Raw genomic sequence first — 24743 nt, forward strand, 5'->3', positions numbered from 1 at the left:
TGATAAAATGGATTATTTTTTTTTTAGAATATATCTTCTTTTTGATAGTTATTGTGTGAATCCTCTCCTGAGAACAAAAATCTAAGTAAACTCTGAACACCTTGAAGACACTAATGACTTTTTCTCCCTGAAACACCCTTGCTAAAAAGGAGAGTTATTGCTGGATTTACCTATGGGAGATTAACTAGTTGGTGCCAGGCCAGAGGAAGCCTGTGGCTGAGCTCTGACCAGCACCCAGACATCCTGAGTCACAGCCCAGCGCCTCAACCACAGGCCAGCTCTGTGCTGACAGACTTTTCTTGGTAGCAAGCCCACATTGCTGGAATGCATTCCCTGTAGAAATGCAATTAAGTATGTGCTTGGCTACTTTTAAAAGAGCTGCAAAGCCCCACCTCTCTGCCCAAGCCTTCCACTTGCTAAATCTCCACTTCTTGTTTTACTAGCAAGGCTATAGGAGGCTCAGAGGCTGGTGCGGAGCTATTTTTATGGTGGTAATGTCTCACTCAAGCCCTGAAAAAAACCCTCATTTTTACAAATGAGTAAATTCAATTTGAAAAAGAGCAGAAGATCTTGGCATTGAGACAGGTGCCAACCAGACAGCGTCTCTGATCTGTGGGATGTGAGCCTACCTCATTGTGCCTAGGGGTTGTCACTGCCAATGGACGGCTTCTGCCAGGTTAACAAACAAGGTATTATTTGTTTTGAGATGTGTCAATACAGCTGTCCTCATATAATTTATTTTGTGGATAACTATTTTTACTGCATTCTGATATTTGATAAAAGGGTTATCTTCAGGAAATGGGAATATTCATAAGATTAAATTCCTGTGAGTCATAACCTGTTTTTTCTTGACAAGTAGAGTAATATGCTAAATTAAATGTGCATGTCCCTCAGTAAGAGCTAAAGTGTTAATTTTTACTTCTGTGCACAAGGAATTAGATACACTCCTCCAGTTGTTGTCCAGTCAAGCCTTTCTATGCTGAGCTGAAAATAATAGCATCTTGAAGAGAATATTTATTGTTACTAAGCCCCTTTAGACATGGAAAGTAATGTAATATCTCTTCAGTAACTGTTGTTCAAAATATCTGAGGCTAATCGTCACACTGATCAGAGAACATTAGGGTGCCAATCTAAGCCACATTTGGTTCTAATTAACCTTTTGCTTTCTCTTCTATACTTTAAGAAAAGAATTCTCAAGCACATTTCGTAAATTTAAATCTAGTCTGCATTGTTTTGTTTTACTAATCACATTGATTAATGACGTCAGGGTTCTGCTAGATCTTTCAGTCAGCCTTTCCCTAAGTGCTTTTCTCAAAAGTACAGTTCTATAGACACTAAATATAATAGGTAAAATATCACTATACATGCATACTGTATATCTCTTGTATATATTTGTATTTGTAATCAAAGGAACACATGCATGAATACAATTCATATGCAACACATATGCAAAGCAGATCACACAGAAGAAAATATATTTAGCAAGTAATGAGCAGCCTTCCTTTGCAGATGCACAGCAACTTCCATCTGTGGTGAATTAGAAGATATTCTAAGAAAAGATCCTGCATGAGTTTTGTCAGAAGAAGTTAGTTTGGTGTGCTATAAAACCAAATGACATGCAATTGTTGTTGAGTGGCTGGGTCATTCTAATGCTGCCCTGATTCCTACAAACATGAAAAGGAACTCTGAAAAAAGAGACATCACAGCTCTGTGCAACTGCACTCCTGCTCTGCCATAAAATGATATTAATCAGGGTTAGCCTGAGACAGCCTAACCCAGGTCAAGGGATTCTGGAACTGCACAGACATCACTGCAAGCTGCCCTGAAGAGGCAAACAGGCCACTTGTTTATATGGCAGTGAAGTTCCAGTGACCCAGGAAAGTCAACAGACAGAATATTGCTTCGTTTAGTGGTGCTAAAATATATTAAATTCTGTGATTCTAAGGTTTTACGTGAAATACATATTTTAAAGTTCTTCCTTTAGATATTGCCACCAATCTTATTGCTGGGTATTTTATATTTTTTAAAACACTATACAAATTGTGTAACATCACTTTGGCTACACTTCTGTGATTATGGATGTGTAATGTCCTCTGCCCAGTGCACGTTGCTTTGTAGTCCAGAAGCAAAGAGCTTTCAGCTGACATAAAATATGAATATTGTTACCGTTACTCATCTCCACAGCTGAGGTAATGCACAGTCATGGCATTTACTGTAGACGCTCGATTTAGCCATTTTGAAAATACGTAATATGCTTTCACCAGAGTGGAATGATCTGAGTAGAACAATCCTCTACAGTCCCTTTAGGACTGAAATCCAAATATGCAAATTCAGTTGCTAACCATTAAGCAAAATTCCCCAGGCCCTCTTCTTGCCCCACAGTCCTAATGTGCTTCCCCTGCCTGTTTGTTGTAGAGTTTGCAGAGTCCCTCACCAGAGCCCAGAATTTCTCTTTTAATCCTTGCAAAACCTTCACAGGACTGCAGAGAGCATGTGTGTGAGTGTGGACAACTACAGAAAATGCTTTAATTCCAATATATTCCCGTGAACAGAGCAGCTGCAAGCTCAGGTCCACAGAGAATATCGTATTCAAATATTTTACATGGAAGAGATGCATTACATATCATCAAGGGAGTGATTGTCACAAGGGAAGGTGTATGGCCTTCGGGCTACAACTGGACTTATCCTGGGAGCTACACTGAGCTCCAAGCCCAGCTGCAGAAATTTGGGATGGCCTTGTCTCATCATTTCATTGTCCTGTTCATCAGCTCTTGGCTTGCAACTCATATACCTCCCTCACTCTTTTGGTGAACTGGCTTCATACAAGAGCGCTGTAGTTCTGCAAGTAATTGTTTTCTGATATATTTATGCAATAATTCAACATGTTAAAATCATAGGGTCTTGGTAATAGTTTATTTGTACTTAATAAGATGGTATGGATTAGATTGATGGTGTTTGGACGGTGGCTTGAAATTATGAAATACATTAGAGAAAAGTTTTAAAGTCTGACATTTCTGTTTTATATCACACCCAAGCTTCTCAAAGAAGCAATAAGCCTCCCAAAGGTGCAGGGAGCCATATCTTTGAATAAGATGCAAGGATGAAAGAAATGTTGAAACCCTTCTTAGCTAGTAGATCAGCAGACTGCTGCAGTGACTCGTGGTATAGTCAGAAATACAGTCCAAGTGGAGTAAATCCACCCCAGTCAGATTTCAGTGGTTTATCTGAATGTGGACTACAGTACAGCCACAACTTTGGCTTCTGAGAATCTTTCAGAATCCTTTAGGACCTGCAAAGACCCAAATCTTGTTGCTATTGCAGTATTAGGAACTACAAAAAAAACCTACTTTCCATTTATTTACGGATGATTAGTTTATACCTTTACCATGCTCATATGGTATACCCATTCAAAATTTCACCTCAGCAGGTAAAGCACACCTTCCTGTTCCTGAGCTGCTAAAAAAACAGAAAGGAAGAGAAAGAAATAAAAGCAAAGACATTTTCTGTGGCTTATTTGAAGACCCACGTAATCAAGTGGTTAGCTTTAGACACGTGCTTGAATTTCCAGCATGTGTTTAAGGGCTTTGCTCAGCTGAAGCTGATGTGAGTCAGGAAGGCAAAACATGGCCTTGTTTAAGCAAGCCAGTTTATGTTCCAGCATGATGTCAGAAGGGACAGAGTTAAAATCTGCCTGTGAAAAAAAACCAGAAACCAAGTACAAGCTACATCCTATTGGTGTCAGGTCAGTATTTTGGATTTCAAGTTAAGATGTGGTTTCCCACACCCAGCACTGCCAAGCACCACTGTTTTTTTTTATGGGAAAAACCTAGCCAACCATCTTTCCTAGACTATTATAGAACTTGAAAATATGTTTGCTAACTGTATATAACTATATATAAAACTCCAAATATATAACCCTAACCCAAACTATATTTATCATTTGCAAACATACATATATATATATATATATATATATATATTTATGTATATATGCATACACACGTGGGCTTCTGATGCCCTGTGACAGCATCTGATTTATCAGCAAGAAACTGCTCCTAAAACAGACAATGACCAGAAATGAACCTGAGGTTTCTGAAAGCTTGTCTCTCTGAAGTCAGCAATCAGCATCTGATTCAATCAATCAGTGGTGGAAAGCATCTAGAAATGACCTCATTCAGCATCTTGTATTTCACCATAAGTCTGGGAGCTCCTCTTCACAGCAGCCCAAGGAGCTAGTTCGTCTTAGAAAACAAGTAACCGCTTAGGGTTGTGTAATCAAACACAACAACTTAAAATATAATAACAGTATTTAAGTCCAAATTGTACACATAACCCTTCAGGGACCCTTTTACTGGAAGCAATGGAGTGCTGCTCAAGGAATCTGAGCACAAACCCTCCCTCTGCCACATGTTTCATGTGTAACCTTGGAAAGCCAGGTAACCCTCTGCACCCCACATCTGAATTATGGGCCCAAGCGAGGACTATCTTCTGCTATTGTAGGAAGTCATATAATGTGGCTTTCATCATTATTAGGGACTCCAAACCCTCTGTTCTCAAAATGGAGTCTCCCCCACTCAGGAAGTTATCTGACATTTTGCAATTACTTTCTGAATTCTGAACTGGAACAAGAAGTCAAAGTGCGTTTATTTCTCATCGAAGAAATATTCTATATGTTTAAATTTGAAAATGTCAAGTAATGTATTTGCACCCAAAATTGTCAGATGTTCTGAAATAATAATCCAAAACTCATTTTTGACACTCCAAATAGATTCACTGAAGTACAGAAAGATCACCTGGAATCAAGGTTTCAAAAAATATCTCAACTTCCTTATGAAATTTTGTTAAGAAATGACTAAAAGATTTTATTTTATCTATCTCTTCTCGTTGGAAAATACAAACTTTTTGCCAACACACATGCTTTTCTCCAGGAAAAAAAATAAATAAATAAAAAAGCATAGAAATATTCTTCTGATGGGAACAATCTTCATGAGCTTATTGAGAAGATACATAGCACATCTGTAGTTCCAGAAGACAAACTGAAACAAGACCCTTGTGATCATAATTACAGTTTGGCAGTTTTAGAACGCTGGAGAGTATTCCAGTAAGTGTACGAAAATCTTTCTTCTTGTTCAACTTTATCTAACCTTCTCTAGTGTTGTTAATTTATAACCTGCAAGAATGTTTTATATTAGCTATCTTCTTTATTATTGTTGACTGGTACTCAAAGTGGCTGAATATCTATAACATGCACCGTCTTGGCTAGCACAAAGACTCCTGGAGCTCATCACTCCCAGAAAGTTCACATATGGAACTGAATCTTGATCACTGAAGCCAGTGTTTGATCCATCTCATTTAGCTTTCCATTTACAAGTGATATGTCTAGTCTAAATTACTAATCTAGTCTCCCTCTATAATTAATGAACAGACACTGATACCTACAAAGGAGTATTTGTCCCATCCAAAGACAGCAGGGACGAACTGAACCCTGGTCATGCTGGTCTCCTTTAACTACATGGCATGAAATTAGAAGTCTAATTTCCACATGATCAAAATTAGGAGAGAGAGAAATCATCTTCATTCCCCGGTCTGCATAAAACCAAAATGTAAATCCTGAGGGAAAGAAAGCAAGAAAAGGCTGTGCACAGTGGACTTACTAGATATTTTGCCTGTGATTAATGTGCACCAATAACATCTGCTTTTTTCTACACTCAGTACACCAATGTGTTTAGGATATTGAAGGGACTGTGCACTGGGAGCCGTGGACAGAGGTACAAGTAGTTGCTACAGGGAAGGCAAATAATAATTTTTTTTTGTCACACACTGTATGGCTTCTACCATTCAAAACCTCTGTCTTGCGTTGTATTTCTCTGGTTAGGTGACAGCTGAAACATTTTTTACTCCTTACCTGGTGGCTTGAGGGTTTCTTTGAAAATGAACCCACAGCAATTTGCTGGCAATTTTGCAAGATGCACACAGTCTGTCCCCATTCAATATCAACAGCTGGAAGGAAACATTCTCAGTGATCAGGGATTATAATATAAGAGTATTAAATAGTCACTGAAAAAATATTTTTCCCTTAATACTGAACAACTGGTGTTCTCTCAATTCAGAAAATAATTCTTTTTCTAGCCATTAGTTAAGGTTTTCCAAATGAATCTGTGAATTAGCCACACTAATTCCATTGATCTTACTATTATTTTTTTGTTTGTTTGTTTTATTTTTAAAGAAGATGTCAGGAAAGATTTCATATTTGTTATTCTCTTCTCTGTTCCTCCTGATCTCCAGTGTCAGTAAGCACTTAAGGTTTCACTTCATCAAATTCCACTTCCATAGTAAATTGAGATACTGGCAATTTCTTTCAGCTCCATGCTCAGAATGAATCAGAAATCTTCAGGCAGGTCTTCAAGGTGTTTTGTTTTTTTTTTATTTTCCTCAACCATTTTTAGATTGTTGCAAAAAATCTCCCAAGTTCTTAGTTTTAACTGTATTTTATAGTAACAAAAACTTTAAGGTAGCAATGCTCCTTGTAAAAAGTCCCTGTCCTTTCCTTTATTTCCACTTTTCCTATTCCATTTTTTACAGCACTGTTCAGAGCAGCATTATCTGAGTGCTTTATGTAGACTGCATTAAAAATAATGGAGGACCTAGAGGGTTTCTGTGGTTTCTCTCATTCAGGATGAAATCTATTTTGAGCAAACTTTGAGCCTTTTGATTTTATAAAGTTTTCTTAAATTGTGATAGAATTTGAATTGAATTTGAAAAAAAAAAAACAACACAAAAACAAACAACCACCACCAACAACAAAAACAACACAATTTTTTATTACATTATATACATTATACTAAACACAAAATTAGATGGAAATGTTAGGCCTTTGGGTAAAACAAAGTCACGGGAATGTAAAATTAAAACAATATGATCACTTTCTTTTGTTTTTAACCAAGTACCTCTCATTTTTCATGTACTGCTTCTTCAAACTTTAACTGTCTGTTGCAAATCCAAAGTTCTTTAACTATGGAAACTATTTTATTCAGGTTTCTAAATTCCATTTACTCTGTTCCTGCAAAGTCAAATCAAACACTGGTTATTCTGTTCATTTGGTATTGCAAAGTGCAGCACAGAAGGTGAAAGAAAGACAGAAAGGAGAGGGGGGAGGGAATGTGTATTCCATGCATTCCAACCCATCTCTGCACCCTTGGTCCTCTGCTGGAATAATAATAGCTACCATGAAAACAGGGCCTACTAGTGAATGCTACTCTGCAACTGATAGGTGTTTAAGCCACTAGGTTCTCCTCATCTTTGCTATGTAAATAAGAAATTAGTACAGAAGAGTTTAGGTTTTCTTCAGCCAAAGGGGAGAGTTTGAAGAGTCAAGGCAGATTATTTTTTATTGAGACAGAGAAGTTATGGACTATAGATAAAATAATGAAAAATTAATAAGATGATGAATATAAGAATGAAAGCTGACAAATTAAATAAAGGAGAATACTAATAAAATAGTGACATTTATAGCTCTGAGAGTTACTATACAATCAGTAGCCAGGAGACAAGAAATCAACTTCAGGAAGCAGATTAATTCTCTGGTGTAAGTAACTGTGCTGGTGTGCTGGCTGGGAACCTGCATCTCTACATCCACAACAAGTGATGACTCAGGAATTTGGCTTGCAAGGGGGAAGTTTATGTGGAAAACAAGGAACATAATTCATTGAAGTGACTTACTATCTAATAAGAGAGCTAAACAAATGCTTGGTTGTCAGCGGTTAATTCCTGTAAACCTCCAAGGACAGAGTTTGGCCTCCTGGAAGCCATCTTCTGGAATTTGTACAACTGCACATGGAAAGACTGTTCACATGAGTGTCTGATGGTACACTGGCATCCCAGATTACTGGCATGCTGACATGACTGTTATTTAATAAGCATCAGTCCCTTCTTTGAGAGTAACTGGGTGTATATAAGGATATATAGTTGTCATTTTCCAAAGGAGCTGGACAGCTGGCTCCAGAATTCTTGGTTTTTCCGAGTTGATTTCCTGAGAAATAAAGATGTAGATTACGTACATATATGTAGATTAATTTTCTTCCAAATAAATCCCCAAACACAGCATACATGACTTAATTTCTTGAATTGGCTGCACAGTCTCACTTATACCACTTCGGGCAGAGGTTGTTTCAGAAGTAACATAGACAATAGGGGGATTTAACTGGAAGCAAAGAGTTGCTCCTTCTGAACTCTAAGGGAAACATCTGCAGTATCTTAAAGCAATATGTAGCTCGTCCATGATGTTGACTATTCTTGAAAATCCCTGTCACAGCTGTAGTTAGTTTTTCTAGACAGCAGCTCAAACCTATTGGGATGCACTTCTCAGGATGCTTCAAGGAATGTCAGAGAGCTCATGAGGCTAGAAGTAGGTATGCAGCATCGCCCCCTGCATCATCACTGACAGCTGGGATGCCATCCTCTTTCCTCTAGAAATCATCATTCCACAGCAGGAACAAGTATTGACATTTTGCAGATATCTGCACCTCTAGCTTTTTAGCATGGGAAATTTTTAGTTTGGAGGATTATTTTGTCATTGTTGTTATTGCTATTATTATTATTATCATTATTACCAGAAAGGCAGCTACAGGAAAGAAAAGAGCGCAGCAACAGCTCAGAGATAACCTGTATCACCTGTAGAAGTCTGTTTGAACAGGGTGCATACATTAGCACTGATGTTCAACACCCATCATAAGAGCAGACTGGAAAAATCAACTTTGACTCCATGCTGGCTTTCTGCAGATTGCTGGAAGGCTGTTTTCATAAGCAGAAGGCTTGAGGTAGTGGCAGTATCCATCTCCTGTCTCTGTTCCTCTTTTTTTTCCTCAGGTTTCCAGCCATAGAATTTAAACACATAAAATAGGAGCTGTTTATATTCCTAATGTTTTGGAGTATCAGGGTCTGGCAGCTGAGTAACAAATGAAATGGCATGCACGCTGCTTGCAACAGCAGCTACAATTCTTCCCAATTTCTTCTATCGGGGAGGCAAATTTATTAAATTAACAGTAAAATTAAGATTCTCTGTATTTTTAAGGATTAAAAGTCTCATATTGTGATAAAATATATTTATAACATTTGTTGCTGTTGTTTTTAGTGGCGGTGCTTTGAAAAAAGGTGAGCTTAGAAGCCCTTCTCACTCTAAAATGAAAATTTCCAGGTGGAGTTTATCAGCGTAATTAAACTGACATCATTTCCACTTACATGGAAAAGTTGTCAGAATCGCTTACTTTTCCATGTAAGTGAGTCTTTAAGATCCAGGACTTGTTGGAAGTCTTTACAGAGGAAATGGCTCTATCTGAAATAAATTCTACAGATGTCTTTTACCATAGCCATCAGCTCAGCTGCTTGTACTTGCAGTCTGCAGCTGTAATGAGTACTAAATGAATTAAGTTATGAGGGGGAAGATTCATCTTCATTGTCTGCTATTTAAAAGTGAGATAGCTGATCATCTAAGTGCTGTCTGCAATCCATAGAGAAAGATGGGCACTTCTCCAGACACTGCATCTCCATCTGCTGGGATGGGACACCCCTTTTAGGATGGTCTGGGACATCCTTTGGACATGCACCTCTCCTACAATAGGGGCAAAAGCCTGTATGTGAAGCCTGGCAACTCACCTGAGGTTAAAGTGACTAAAGCTGGAAAAATGCTGTATTAGGTCTAAATTTTAGGCAGTTGTGCAGATTAACCTACCTAATGGCTACAAATTATGTAATTATCACACACCTACACTATATAATACATACAGTAAAATGCAGAGTCTATTTACACAGGTAATAATGTCCCCATGAGTAGAGACAGGTGTCTCAAGTTATTTGATTTTCCCAGATGGCAAACTGAAGGTACTCTATGGAAACATTTTCCCATACTTCAGGCATCTGGGTCTTCAAAAGCTGGTTTTATTTTCAGGATTAAGTGCAATGGACTTGGCAACCTGATCTAGTAAAGGTGTATGTTTGGTGGCCCTGCTAGGCAGGGGGGTTGGAACTACATGATCCTTGAGGTCCCTTCCAACCCGGGTAATTCTGTGATTCTGTGATTCTGTGTGTGACTTGCTAAAGTATACTTTTGACATTTGTACCCTTGAGTTACTGTGGAGAAAGAAAGCCATCACAGAGGAGACAATTTCTCCTTGGTCTCTGGCTTTACACTTCCAGGGATCTCATCTATACTGGGATCTTTTCCATTCAACACATTTGTATATGTTACAGAAAAGAGAAGGCACATGAAGCTAATAAAACAGTATATGATGCAGACTTAACTTGGAATAGTTAGACATGAAGGTGATTTCAAAATACTGGATGGTTAAATAGCAAGATGGCATATATATGCAGAAGTGATTAGACCTCCTTAATACATAGATACTGACTGCTATAAATTAGCCTGTGACAAAGATGCATGCATTTCTGAGAGCACTGACTCTGTTTTCAATTGTAGAAAAAAAAAGGCAAACAAAAACATAGAATTAAAAGGGGAAGGAAGTACAAAACAGTGTTATACTGCCATATACATTCTTTTCCTTACGTCTCACGTGTTGTGTGGCCCTCTGAACATACTCTATCAGAAACGATACTGGAGCAGTCAGAAAAGTAGAAAATTTGATCAAAGGTGACTTCTATAAGAGAAGTGGCTAGAAGGAGTGGGAAAAAGTTGTCAGGGGGATGTATCATAGCTAAGTAAAAGCATGACACAATGAAGAATGTCACTGGAGAACAATAGTAGGAGAAACTAAGGGGGTCCCAGGTGACAGCTTGAAATCAAAGGGAAGAAATGCAAATGGACTGGGCTCTGTGTTGATGTTTGATAATACAAGCAAAGGGGATAATGCAAGAAAACATCAGGGAGGACAGATCTTCATGGAACTGATTCAGTGAGAGTATATAGATAGATTACAGCTCAAAAATTCCTGGAAATTCTGGATGCTAAAAGCTGATTTACAGAGAATCAGTCTGTAGATGTTCTTCTCCTGATACTCTTTGTTCTATGCTTCTTTATAGAGTAGATCAGGCTACTTGGACCTTTCCCTGACTGTTGTTGCAGTTCTTAGTTGCTCACACATTTTCAGAGGTTATATGAATACAAACATCTTACTGTGTTGGCCATTAAACTTATCTGGACTATACCATCAGAGACCCACAGAAATAATCATGTTATGTCTAATTGAAGGGAAAAACACAGAATTTTGCAAGTTTTTTTCTGTATCTCAGAGCCATTTATTTTTATTTTTTAATTATTATTATTATTATTTTTAGCATCTTAGTTCAAATGCCATGCACTATATCATCTATATCATATTTGAATCTTTTAACAGCTTTGTCTGGCATTCTTGGACAAGATCTCTAGGTACTGCAGAAAAATTAGTTTTCAGCACTTATAGTTCTTATCTCCCCCCAGAAGTGATTTTTCTGAGCCAAACTCAAATACTGCACAGACACCAGTATACATTCCTGGTATACAAAAGCTGACACATTTTTTACCCAGGCCATTTTACCCTAAAGTAGCTGTAGGATGTTGATGCTACCAGTTGTATCATGAATACCTGAGAAAGGACTATTGCACTTTGGGACTGGACACATGAGATATACCCAGATCTTCTTGTCATCTTTCAGTGCAGATGACCTCGTGTTACTTATTGCTGTTGATACATTCAGGGACAGTCCTAAGGACTTGAGCAAAACTAAAGGAAAGCCAATCACTCCTTAAGGTGGGATATATATATGAACAAAACTCAGATGATATTTTAATAAATGGAGTTGTATAAGGAACGTGATATGTTGGATCATCTTGCCTCCTAACATGGTAGGAAATTTTGTGAGGTTTTGATGGGTTTGAGTGCTTGGAAAGGTAAGAAAGAATAGTGCTCTATGGAGTTCACAGTACTTGGAGCAAAGTTGTCTTATGTCCAGAGCTACATTTTACAAGACCTGCATCGTACCAGAGAAGTCAACATGAATTACACGTTGGTAATTCATTTAAATATTAAGAAATCCTTTAGGCTAACTGTGTAAACATGAGGCTCTCTTCATGTTATTTTAATGTTCATGAATTTCATCAGTTCAAGGCCAGGCTGGATGTGGCTCTGGGCAGCCTGGTCTAGTGGTTGGCAACCCTGCATGTAGCAGGGGGTTGAAACTGGATGATCATTGTCCTTTTCAACCCAGGCCATTCTGTGATTCTATGATTCTTTGCATGGATCATTCATATCTCTCTACTCATGCAGAATCTGCATATGATAAACACCTTCTGGCTTTATATAATCCAGTTCTGGGCTTCTGAAAAACTGCATATTAGCACACTGTGTGTGTGTATATATATGTATATATACATGTAATACAGGAATTATACTCACACATATATATTAGCAATGGCATTTGTGTACATAAAAATCTATATTTGCTCATACTCTGTGATCCCAGGACTACACATTACTTCCTAGAGATTTTAAGGAAAGAAAGAGTAAAGATTTAAGGAAAGAGTTTTCTTTTCAAAGTTACATAAATTCTTCCAGCTTACAATAAACTAGGAATAACAACGAGGGATGTAAATGTGCATACAAGTCTGAAATTTAAAGATAGTTGGATAAAAACTGACACACGAGATTTATACTGAGGAATATAAAATGAAATAGGCAGAAAAACCTTCCTCTATCCTTAAAATGCAAATGAATGGGATTTGTAGAGGGAAATGTTCTAAATGGGAGAAAGGCACATGGAAGAAAGTTTTTCTCTCCCTCTGCTACGCTCTGATGTGCCCATTACTAAGAAAATGAACAGAATCCGCTCCCATACTCAGGCCACATCTGTGTGCAGTGCAACAGACTTTGATACTTCACAGAACCTGCAAATCATTCTCTTCTTGTAAATGCTTGGGAAATGCAACTGTATCTTTTTCTACCTCTTGTAGATAAGCAGCCCTCCCTCCTTTACCCCTGAGGTTGTCCTTTAGAACAATCTCATACATTTTCAGATTATCCTTTTGCTTCTGTTGACAGACAGCTCATTTCACCTCCCTCTTGATCTACATTAATTATGCATAGAAGGATGTCATTTACTCATATATATATATACACACACACATATATCTTCTTGTAGTAAGTAATTGCTATTTCTGTTTAATGGGATCAAAATCTCATAAGAACCCTTGTGGATATATCTATCTATGTTGCTCTGAGAGTAAGACCTCCTATTTATTTGCATGGAAACTACAACAGACACAAAGAGCACAGTAATACCATTTGATAGAGCAAATTCACAGCTACAAAGTACTATTTTTCAACAGAGTCACCACCATTAACTTTTCACAAGTGATGAACAAAAGCAAGCATGCCACACTCAAAAATATGCATGGCCATACAGAATGTGGCTTGTCTTTCAAATCATAGGGCTGAAATGCACCACTCACCACCTCACTGTGCTCGTATCCACTGTTTGGTTTCCATAAACGTTCAGCAAGCATCAATGAATGTCAATGGCAGCAATTTTTTCTGCATGGAGGGATACACCGTTGCTTCATACATACTTCCATGTCAGATACCATTATATCACAGTGCTCCCCTGCTGCCATCTGTCACGTGGCAACAAAATATAATGGAATGGTGGGAAGGGTCACCATCTAATACCATTCCAACCATATCCACTTCTGATTTCATGGGCCAAGATAATAAAATAAGAGGCACTACTTTTGGAGCGGTCCTCATAATATACATCATACCTATCTTTATGACTCTTTATCCCTCCATACAATAGTGTGCATGTGTATATATTCTCTCTGCATATAGGCATGTGAGTACATACCAGTACATCTGTACAGTGAGTTCCAGATGTCCAACGTGGTTGTCACTGAATATGTGGTTTCTCAAAACCTTATAATGTGGTCAAATCAAAATGAAATTTCCTTTCCACTCTAAAATACAACCCTTTTGTTACAGTCAAGGTTATGAGGTACTTCAGCTCAAGACTTGCTTATTCCGGAAAAGGTGGAAAGGATAGTAAACACATTCATTTTCAATTCATCAAAATAGAGTGGAACATCTCTAATTGAAAATTTTCCAGTAGTCAATAAAATTTCAATCTAGAAAATTAAATTAATTACAGATATGGAAAATGTATTGATGCCTGGAATAAAAGTAACCACAGCACCTACTCTTTCTTTGACCACAATTATTACGTATACAGCCTATCTGTAAAACATCAAAGCATTTTCTAGAGATACAGACTGAAGGTACTATTGAAATTCAGTCAAGTCTTTGGTGACACACAGCACCTGTTGTAACAGTGCATTATGCAAGGTTACATGGAGATTTCCGTGCTGACACTTGTGGAGAATGTGCACATATGTCTGCACATACATATATGTATGATTTTATGTTGTTATTAATATTGCATTTGCATTTCCTATACGTATGTAATGTAATTAGAATTGAAAACCCCAATTACACCGAAGTAAAAGACTGCTTATTAATTGACAATAGGCCTCAGCTAAGTAGCAACAAAAGAAGTGCTTTGTTTGGCAACCTTTGTTTAAAAGGCCCTTTGAAAACTCTTAAAGAATAGTATGAATAGAAACTGAACAAACCTTTAATCCTCTTCAGGTCACACATGTGCTAAAGTGAATAATACTGTGAGGTCTTTTTCACCTTTTGAGTTCTTTCAAGCTAGTAACCTAACTCAAAATGAGATAAAGAAAAAGCCTAAGAAAGCTTGAAAAAAATCTAACTTGTACACTTCTGCTTTACTTACTTGATTGCAATAAACTGAAAGATGCATTTCACTCAGGAGAGATGCATAAATACTCAACATTTATGATTCCATTCATAATTTGCTCAGCTCCTTTTATTCACTTCAAATGCATTTAGAACCTTAGAACACTTTTTTTTTTCTTTTCTTTTTTTTTTTTTTTTTTTCATGTAATGCTCCTGTTCTTTTGTGAGTATCAGTGTGAAAATCTTTCCTTCGTGCTACAGTCCCTTTTTCCTATTCAACACTAGACTGCACACGATAATTAAACCTTGGGGGCTTGGAGATTTTGGACTAAAGCTTAAAGAAATGCAGTGGTGAGGCCTCTTCTCCCTCTATCTTCCACCACTTGCTGTGGGGATTTTCTTTAGTTACACTTGGCTTCACAGGTAAACAAGCTTGAAAAAAATCACAAGCAGGAATTGAATTAACACCATTGCGTTGCTCATAATGAACCAGTTTGCTTAATTAGATAAATGAAAAAAAAAAAAAAGTTCTAAAACATGACAGGCAGCAGACAAGTCTTTATTCAGGCAAATGCCCATATTTACACTAGAGCGACAGCAAGATGAGCAGCTTCCTAGCAAGGACTAGAAGTTTACTGTGAAAGCTGAGTTTAAACCCACATTCAAGTATATTTTTATCCAATATGAACAAAATTACAGGCTTGTTCTTTTACTCTTGTTTAAAAGTGAAGAACTTAATGGATCTCTATAAGTTTGTAAGTAAGCTTGTGAGAACATTTTCTAAGATATAGGTTTACAAATATAGAGCAATATATTTGCCACTGGAAAAAAAAAAAAAAAAGGCCGCAGATTATCTAAATGACCACAGGATGGAGAGACTCAGGAGCTAATGCCCCAGCAAAACCCTGTAGCCTGCTGGGATGACTGAGGACAGCTGGGATGGGTTTGAGACTACTTAACAGACAAGCAAGGGAAAATAATAGAATCATAATCATAGAATGTCTTGGGTTGGAAGGGACCCCAAAGATCATTAATTTCCAATCCCCTGCCACAGGCTGGGCCACCAACCCTCAGATATGGTACTAGACCAGGTTGTTCAAAGCCCCAACCAACCTGGTCTTGAACATCACCAGAGACAGAGCATACACAACCTCTCTGGGTAGCCTGTTCCTGCACCTTGTCACTTTCTCTGTAAAGAACTTCCCCCTGACATCCAACCTAAACCTTTCCTCAAGCTTAAAAGCACTCCCCCTTGTCCTGTCACTGCCTACCCAATGAAAATTTTGCTTCCCCTCCATTTATAATCCCCTTTTAAATACTGGAAGGCTGCAATGAGGTCTTTTCACAGCCTTCTCTTCTCCAGGCTGAACAAGCCAGCTCCCTCAGCCTGTCTGAGAGGGACAGGGATTGGAGAGGTGCTCCAGTGCTCTCATCATCTTCACAGCCCTCCTCTGCAACCTCTCCAACAGCTCCTTGTCTTTCTTGTACTGCGGACCACAAACCTGGATGTGGTACACCAGATGGGGCCTCTCAGCACCAGATCAGAGAAGGACAATCACCTCTCTGTCCCTGCTTGCCACAGATGAAGGATGCAAAGGTGTCTGAAGTCTATCTTGTGCTGTTCTTAGGATTTCTTCACTTTCCTGACCCACTCATATGAAGACATTTTAGACCAGAGAGAAAACACAACATCCAGAGAAAAGTCCTTATCTTGTATTGTCTCCTTGTCTTTTTCTCTCTTGTACTGTGTATGATGACATACCATAACATAAAAGGCTTTTTAAGCACACACAAAGCTGCATAGTTAATTGCTGCTAACATCAATCATAAATTGTTTTCCTTCTCAACATAGAAATCAGTGTAACAGTAAAACACCAGCTGCTCCGAAACACAAATTCATTGTTTAAATCAGAGCAAAATATTTACAAATAGGTTTCAATATGCAGGGACTGAATTTTGCAGTGTGTGTGCAAAACGTTTCTGTGTAAATCTATCAGCTGTGCATGCACTTGATCACTTATGCCAAGCAATCTGGGAAGTAAGTAATTGGCATTTCTCTGAGTTAGTGCTCTGATCAGCTATAATCATTCTGGAGCTCCATTAAGAAAATCCTGCATATTTTCATCTTCATGGTAAGAGTGGTTTCATGCATATATTATTTATTTTTCCTTTTTTATTTTTTCTTTTCCTTTTTTTTTTTTTTTCCTCTTGTGTTTTTTAATTTTTGTTCCTTTTTTATTTCCTTTCTTTTTCTTCCTGTTTCAATATTCACTGCTTTACAGAGAGCCTGCATTCTTCTGCAGATGTTTATCTCTGGAGGTGTTTGTATATACCACTGCCTGCCATCATCTGCGCAGAGGCAACCACCAGACACATGAATGATTATCTCCAGAAACCTAAAAGTTGGCTGCTGTCTTAACTGTGAGTATTTAGTTATAAAAAAGATGACTGCTTAGCTGGGCTTTTCTCTTAAGGAAATTAACTTTTTTATCTCAAAGACAGCTAATTTAGCTCTCACCACCTTTGCTTCCACTCCCAAGTACCTTCTTATCTTGGGTAATCAGGATGCAGGGATTCCCAATCTATCCCTCTTTATGGCTCTCTTTCAGTAGTGTTACTGTTTGAACTCTATACCTCTGGATAAAAGAGCTAGCACACCAGCTCAGGAAGCAGTTTTAAACAGGAGGTAAATATGCAAGTTACTTAACAGCCCATATATGAACTCAATTACAACCTTCATCTCACAAGATATGAATAAAAAGGTTTGGCTTTGATCTGGAATTAAGCAATCCCTACTTATAAATCAATGTACCATGGGATTTTATTAGTAGTCATAATTAGCGGTTAACATTGCAATGAATATAAGGTTGGGAAGCTTTATAAAACAGTGCCAGGTTGGGACGTATTTCTCACATGAAATCTCTGAATTGCACAGAGGAACCTTGAATTTTAATCAGGGAAATAATATAGAAGCATGAGGATGGTATTTCACTAAGCAAACTGCATGAAAGAATTTTTAAAAATGAAAGCATACACCTATGTCTTTTTTCATGATTTTAGCCTTTTATTCTAGTCTGGTTTCAAAATTAAATTTAGAATAAAAGGTATAGTACTTGTGTACTAAAATCTTGAGGCATATGTATATGTTTAAAAAGAAATACAAGTAGGCATCAGAAGTTATTTTTACTGTAAACACTCTTCATATGTTCCCATGTAGAATGTAATGTCTGCATAACAACTTCTTGAATGTCCAAACTCCCTCCTATTCACATAGCATGGAACAGATGTTGTACTGCTTTTTATTACTTCAATTTATGAATCATACTCGAGCTGAATTATGAAATTAAAGTGATAGAAAATGTAAAACTTGAATTCTACTTCTGCATCTTTGGAACATTTTCTTACTTCTGTTGGAGTGATGATTTGGGTTGTTTTCCCCATAGCTACAAGTCAGATTTCCCACTTGTAGGTTAAAATGTAGCAGATCCCAAATAGTTCTCAAGTGTGAAGAGCCAGTTTACAGCAAGAACTGCAAATCTTTACTGAAACTAGAAATCCATAAATTCAGCCATGCTGGAGAGAGCTTTTTGTTTAAACCATCGAACTAAACAAAATGCTATTAAGGCTAACAGGACAAAAAGCATCCCTCTTGAGATCCATAAATACACTCATGGGAAACTGGGAGTAAAAAGACCAATATAACTCTAACTGTGTCGTGTCTAAGCTGACCATTTAAACAGACTTTTCCAAAAGTAAGTTAGCTTTGTCCAGCACATGATTTTTTTCACCCTTACAGAACTGCCTGAAGTAAATGGGAATTGGAAGATTTTAACATACACGAACTACAGAGATAATTATGACTGAAGTCACCTCTTTTGTACAAATGTCTTAGCATCTTTTTAGGCTCTTAAATTCTTATATGTGAAATCTTTAGGGAAATTCGCGTACTTTGCTTCTAATTTATTTTCCTTGTTGTCGCCTAGATTTCACCTTAGCCTACTATACATTATTTGATATTTTGAAAGTGCTGTAATAATTACCTTAATAATCTTACACCCATACAAATTAAATTTATTCCGATTCTTTAAAATATGTTAATGCCATCAAAAGCCATAATGATGACTCTTAGCAGTGAAATAACTACCAGGAGAGGAATTTGAAATGACAGAAATAGCAATGCACTTACCTCGAGCTTGGAAGGGAAGGAGGAAGGACTTAGCTCTGAAATGGGGCTGGGTCAGAGCCAAGTGCCTGCCCGACTGCGTTTCCACTAGGGAAGTGCTGGCTGGGGATTTTCCACCTGGCCTCTAATCAGGAAAGGCCAATTCCACAAAACCCAAACTTTGCATTTTCAGCATTCAGTGGCTTACGAATCCTTCACTATGCCCAAGTTTAAGTCAAGCACAGCAGTAATATGCAGTAGGGGCTGTCTTCAGCACAGGAGATATTCTATTCACCAAAATGCTACTTTCTTTTTTTTTTTTTTTTTTTTCTTTCTTTTCTTTGCTTAGAATGGGATGACTTCTATGGGGAAAAAAGCAAAATACAAGGTATTGGCTTCTTCCTATATAACTGTTAAAAAACTATCTTTTATATAAAAATGGTTTCTACCTCACTTAACTCAGTAGCCCATGTGAACTGGGTGGTATAAGACCCTAAACAGGCACAAGAAATTCAGAGCTATTCTCAGCTTTATCACTTATGCAAGATTCACTAATTTTGTCACCTTAAGCCTCTATGAATCAGAGATTTTGCTGACTTTCTTCACAGGCTGTGGTGGCAGTAGGATTCTGTAGTGTATTTGGTATGCCCAGATAAAATCACACATTTGCCCTGGCAAGCAATGCCTACCGAACTGGATGGGAACCAAACAGAAGTGTTCCAGGTTATTTCTCAGGATCCATCTCTTCAGGTTTAGGAATCGTCTATGAATATGGAAGACCATAAGCCCTCTCAGGTAACAGCTTAGACCAATTCCCTTATGTGGGATGTATGATAGTTACCAAATTGATTCATCTAGATTCCTAACACTCTTCTCCATAGAATAATTCAGTGCAGATGTTAGGCAATGAGATGTTTCACAGCTTTCTGGATTTTTGCCCCAGGTAGATTCATATATAACTGTAAATATTTGTGTCTCTGAGCTATACATAACCCGAGTATTGGAATACATAAACATTAATTTACTGTGCTTATTGTGAAAGCAGTAGGCAGTAGGAAACAGTCCTCTGCTAAAAAGAAGAACCTGACTGAAAACTGGTGACATAAGTTGGATGTCATTATAATTTTAATTGAAATAGTGCCATATTTACAGATGTGTAGCTGTTCTTACTACTTCAGATTGTGTGTGAGTAAAGATCTGAGCAATACTTAGTATTATATTTGAGAAATGTAGCAAAATGTTTCCATCTATCTGTTGGAAGTCTAAACTCATATTTACCTCTACAGTAATGCATTATATCCTCAGGTTATATGGTACAAAGTGTCTCCAAGAACTGAATCATAACTGCATCTTCAAGGCTGCCAATTTTATGTTTCCCTTTCCTTTTCCCTCACTTTCTCCATTTAGGCCTCTTTTCCTTTTTCCTGATGGAGAAGAATTTCCATTACATATTTATTTGGAAAATAAGATTGACTTGGAGAAATTTAGAGCTTCTTATTTCATATGAATTCAAACAGTCAGTCACTTATCGCCAGCCACAATATCTGCTTAAGCAAACTATCATTTACCTTATTTAGTTTGCAGTGGGCCACAGTAACTACTTCTGACTTGTATTTCTCCTCCTGACTCCTTCATCTCTCCCCACCTGTATTTTTTGCCAGAATAATTTGTTCATGAACATACATACTGTGGAGAAAAACTTCTCTCATCCTTCAAATCCACGTATGATCAATAATACACCAAACACTTGATAAAAAGACAGGAGATACTGTCACTGCAGGCATTTGCTGTCACAGAAAACACATCAAAATTAAGAGGGAAAAAAAAAACAACAAAAAACCAAACCTTTTTCTATTTATTTATTTATTTAATAAGAGCACTCCTGGGAGGGAGAGGACAGGATCTGCCTAAGAGGACTGTCCTTTAAAGGATGAACATTTCTGAATGGATCAGAATGAGAAAAAGAATCAGATGGAGAGAAGTGTAATCCACAGGAATATCACAAAAAACACAAAAAGATAAACAGCCCATTGGAAAATCTGTCATCTTCAGCCCCACACCGGTCCAGACTGCCTAAAAAAGACCTTACATATTCTCCTACCTTTTACACTGATTTGTCATGACTGATGGGTATGCTGATAGATAGAAGAGGGAAAGAGTAATTCAAACCATGCTGTCTTTTGAGATATATTTCACACCTGAGAACCAAAGCACCTTTTCCAAGATATAATTTCCAGTTGACATTATTTTTAATCATTTCTTTTGCTCACTTTTCATTCTCTGTGTTTAGGTTCTCAGGTTTTGGATTTTTTTGATATGAGAAGAAAAGAAAATTGTAGCACTTTTGGGAAGAGCAGGGCAGAGACTTTAGGCATGGATGAATGCTCAATAGATTACAAGAGCACTTATTTCCTCTGACTACCACCATTCCCTCTCTAATGCAGCAAAATGTTCACTAGTAGAGAAAAGGTTTTCATGGTCAGCACACCTCTGTATGGGTTTTTGAGGCTACATATTTAGTGGGCTATAAATTAACTTTAACTTCTATGCACATTTGGCTTTGCTTCCTTAGTATGCATAGCTTAAATCCACATGCTGGTCAGTGCACTTGCAGAGCCTTTGCAATACATCTGTATGCATTTTCCCTTACATATGTGGTCATGAACATACTGTCCACATCTTCCCACTCTTTCTCACAGAACATTTTTTGTGGCAGTTCCTTGTAGTGAACTGAGAATGTTTCTGGTAAGTAGAGCTGCACAGAAGAGTTGCACTCCCATTTGCCATGAAAGGATGAAAAACATGTGCAGTTATTCCATTTTTTTATAGGAATAAGGTATGCTTTCAAATCCCCAAAGATTCAAACCTTTCTGCTAAAAGATGAAAATGAAAATAAAAAAAAAAAAATCTATTCAGAATGTATTCAAACATCTAATTCTCTATTGGAGAGTGTAATTCTTTTGAAATCAGTGGAACTACAGCATTTTGTACATGTGACAATTTGGTTTCTATGCTAGGTAGTGTCTGATGTGGTTGTGGTGCTCAGGGATATGATTTAGCAGAGGGTTGTTAGAGTTAGGTTACTATGGTTAGGCTGCGGTTGGACTTGATGATCTTCGAGGTCTTTTCCAACCTAGGTAATTCTATGATTCTATGATTCTACCAGCACTTTGCTTTTGAAAAAATCATTTGAATTAACTCTATTTTGCAATACAGAAAACCAAAGATTTTTTTTCCCTGTGTTAAGATTCATTTAGACTTCATCCAGCCTTTTCAAAGTGTCTTCTGGACTCATTTGAAAAATGCAAAGAAAAGCAAGATGTATTTGTAGCAATACTTTTAATACTTTTAATTTAATACATATTAACTATCTATGGAATCCCAAGAGAGGCATGGTGTGTGATAGCAAGATGAGGTGAACTGCAATCTCCTTCATTAATGGTCGAATGCAACAGCTCTGCAGCCCAGTGACTGTTGCCACATAGATGATACTTAGAAGAAAACAATGAGGTCCACTCTCTGGCAGTGCAGCCTCCTGGAGGCTGCAGGGCTGAGGTTTAGCAAGGGTTAGTCAGAGGAAAAGTTGGTTGTTGGAGTTGGAACTTCATGATCCTTGAGGTCACTTCCAACCCAGGTCATTCTGTGATTCTGTGAAAACAAAATGCATATTTGCATGAAGTTATGCCTTTTCTCCCATTGAAACTGTGTTATGGTATTGATTAATTGTATTTTACTCCAATGACACAGTGATCGGATAAAGATAATCTCTAACGACTTCAGATGGGCTGTTAATATGTCTGAGAATAGTCTGGCTATCACGTTTGCTCTTGGGTCCCTGTGATGGTTTACATAAACATTTCAGTCGTTTATCTTAGCTCTTTTCATCTACAGATCAAGATAGGATCTTCACTATAGTCATCTGGCAATTGCTGGCAGCTGTTTAGTCTGTGATGGTATTATTTGAACTGTGTTACTATTGGTCTCTGGCTTCATCTGAGTCCTCCAGTACAGGGGCCTAACATCACAGAAATATGAAATCAGTCATCTTATTTCTCCAAGAGGGCACATACTCAACAGAGGTTTGAACTTCTCTCAAGAGCTGGTTGTCCCAGGATTTAGGACAAGGGAAGGTCTGTCTCCTGGTAACTGGGAAGCCTGGTAGGAATGATGCTCTCTTGTGCAATTTAAGGAGGCTGTTTTCCAATCCAAAGAATACATTTTGGTTTGGAAAGAAATTACTGTCTGACAAGATCAACATCAGTCATGATCACTGGAAGACAAAACAGCTTTATGTACTCCCTGACATGTGTGGTTTACAGATTTAGGGCACATCTATCATGCAAGTGGAAGCTGTGACTGAAGGGTGTGGGTGCATCTTGCCAATTCAGTAAGCATGGACAGCAATGTCAGGGAAGAAACAATGGCATAGATCTCGGGTCTGGCTAGAAAAGTGTAGACCAAATTGTCCATAGTGTCACAACTATGCAGTCTGTGCTACCACACCCTCATTGCTAAACCTGTTGGCAAATGTCAGCCTTGGTATGTCTCCCTTTGTCTATGGGGTAATTACTTGCCAGGCAATTATTTGCTGTTGTACAGGGTAGGATTCGTCTACAGGATTGTGATATCTACATGCTGCTTGTCTAAATCATAAACTAGCTACTCAAGGCTCATCACCACTCAAGGCTCCATCACCAAAACAAGCAGCCTTGGAAGGCAATTCACCTCCTTTCCAAAATGAGTGTCAGAGTCAGGTGAGATGGATCATTCTTCCAGTCACTGGCCACAAGGAAACCATCAGTGCTTGACATATGAGTCTTTAGGCATTTAAAGATGTGGCATAGATTTCATCACTTCTACACTTCAGTCTTCGTTTCCATACCCCCTCCCTCCTTTTGCATCTGATTACCGGCCAGAATCATAATCTATATAATAATTTGAAACCTATGACACATTTTTCTGGAGTTCAGTCTGGCAAGAACAATGGAAAGATTTCCTGAATTATAGAACAGCACTAGTCAACAGTTCAGTGACAGGACAATTACAGAAATAAACAGTCCTGACTTCAGTCTCTAATGCAATCTTCTGTTTAGAGATATGCTATTGGCTCCAAATCAGTTTGACCTATTCTTCTATTAATAAACTTATTAGCAAAACATTCATTAACAGATTTAGTTGGTATGCAGGAGTTTAATTAGGCAACAAGACATGACAAGATTGTGTTACTGTGAGATAATACACACCTCTGACGTGGTGTGAAACACCAATTGGAAACAAGGAACTTCAAAAGCCTGAAAGGTATGCTAAGCTGCAGTACTGCATTGCAAGATCTTGGGAAGTGCATTCAAAGGAAAATTGGTTGAAATCCTTTTAAGAATTATTTATTTATTCATTTTTTTTTTTTATTTTTTACATCACAAAATACATGGAAAGAGGATATTGAGTTGTTTTGCAGCTAAGTCATGAACTGTAATAAAGAAGTGTCCTGCTTGAAATATTTTAGCCATTTTCTTGTGTTTCTTAGTGATAATTACAGTGAATTGAGGATGGAGTATCACAGAACTAATTAATATGACTGTGGAATACTGTCCTTTCTTCCAGGTGAAAGATGATTTCTGTGACTTTCCCATTCTTAGTTAAACACATAGAAAATCTAAGTATGAAAAATGAACAAACCCCCACATCTCAAAAACTCATGCAAACTTCCTCCCCTTGTTTCTCAAATAGAAAGAAGAGACATAAAGAAAAAAACACAAACTAAAAACAACCATTCTAAGCATAGAACACTGCTGATAGGAACAGAACTGAATCAAATCATACAGAATCAAATCAAAACAAAACAAACC

The 24743-nt window shown here is 37.7% G+C and overlaps 2 long non-coding RNA genes across 3 annotated transcripts in view; one reads left to right on the forward strand and one right to left on the reverse strand.

Moving 5' to 3' along the window:
- Window positions 1–447: 447 nt before the first annotated feature.
- LOC146761554 (uncharacterized) overlaps window positions 448–24743 on the forward strand; it is a 37281-nt gene continuing 12985 nt past the window's right edge. The window contains exons 1-2 of one of the 2 annotated variants that reach the window (XR_014944236.1): window positions 448–689; window positions 17018–17156. This is a non-coding gene — a long non-coding RNA (uncharacterized LOC146761554). The remainder of the gene's footprint in view (window positions 690–17017; window positions 17157–24743) is intronic. The other variant, XR_014944237.1, reaches the window with a different exon arrangement.
- The window catches only part of LOC146761555 (uncharacterized), a 29387-nt gene continuing 26863 nt past the window's right edge, over window positions 22220–24743 (reverse strand). The window contains exon 3 of the long non-coding RNA XR_014944238.1: window positions 22220–22545. This is a non-coding gene — a long non-coding RNA (uncharacterized LOC146761555). The remainder of the gene's footprint in view (window positions 22546–24743) is intronic.

Source organism: Coturnix japonica, chromosome 3, assembly GCF_054131305.1.
Source record: "Coturnix japonica strain WE chromosome 3, WE-NBRP24, whole genome shotgun sequence".
NCBI lineage: Eukaryota > Metazoa > Chordata > Aves > Galliformes > Phasianidae > Coturnix > Coturnix japonica.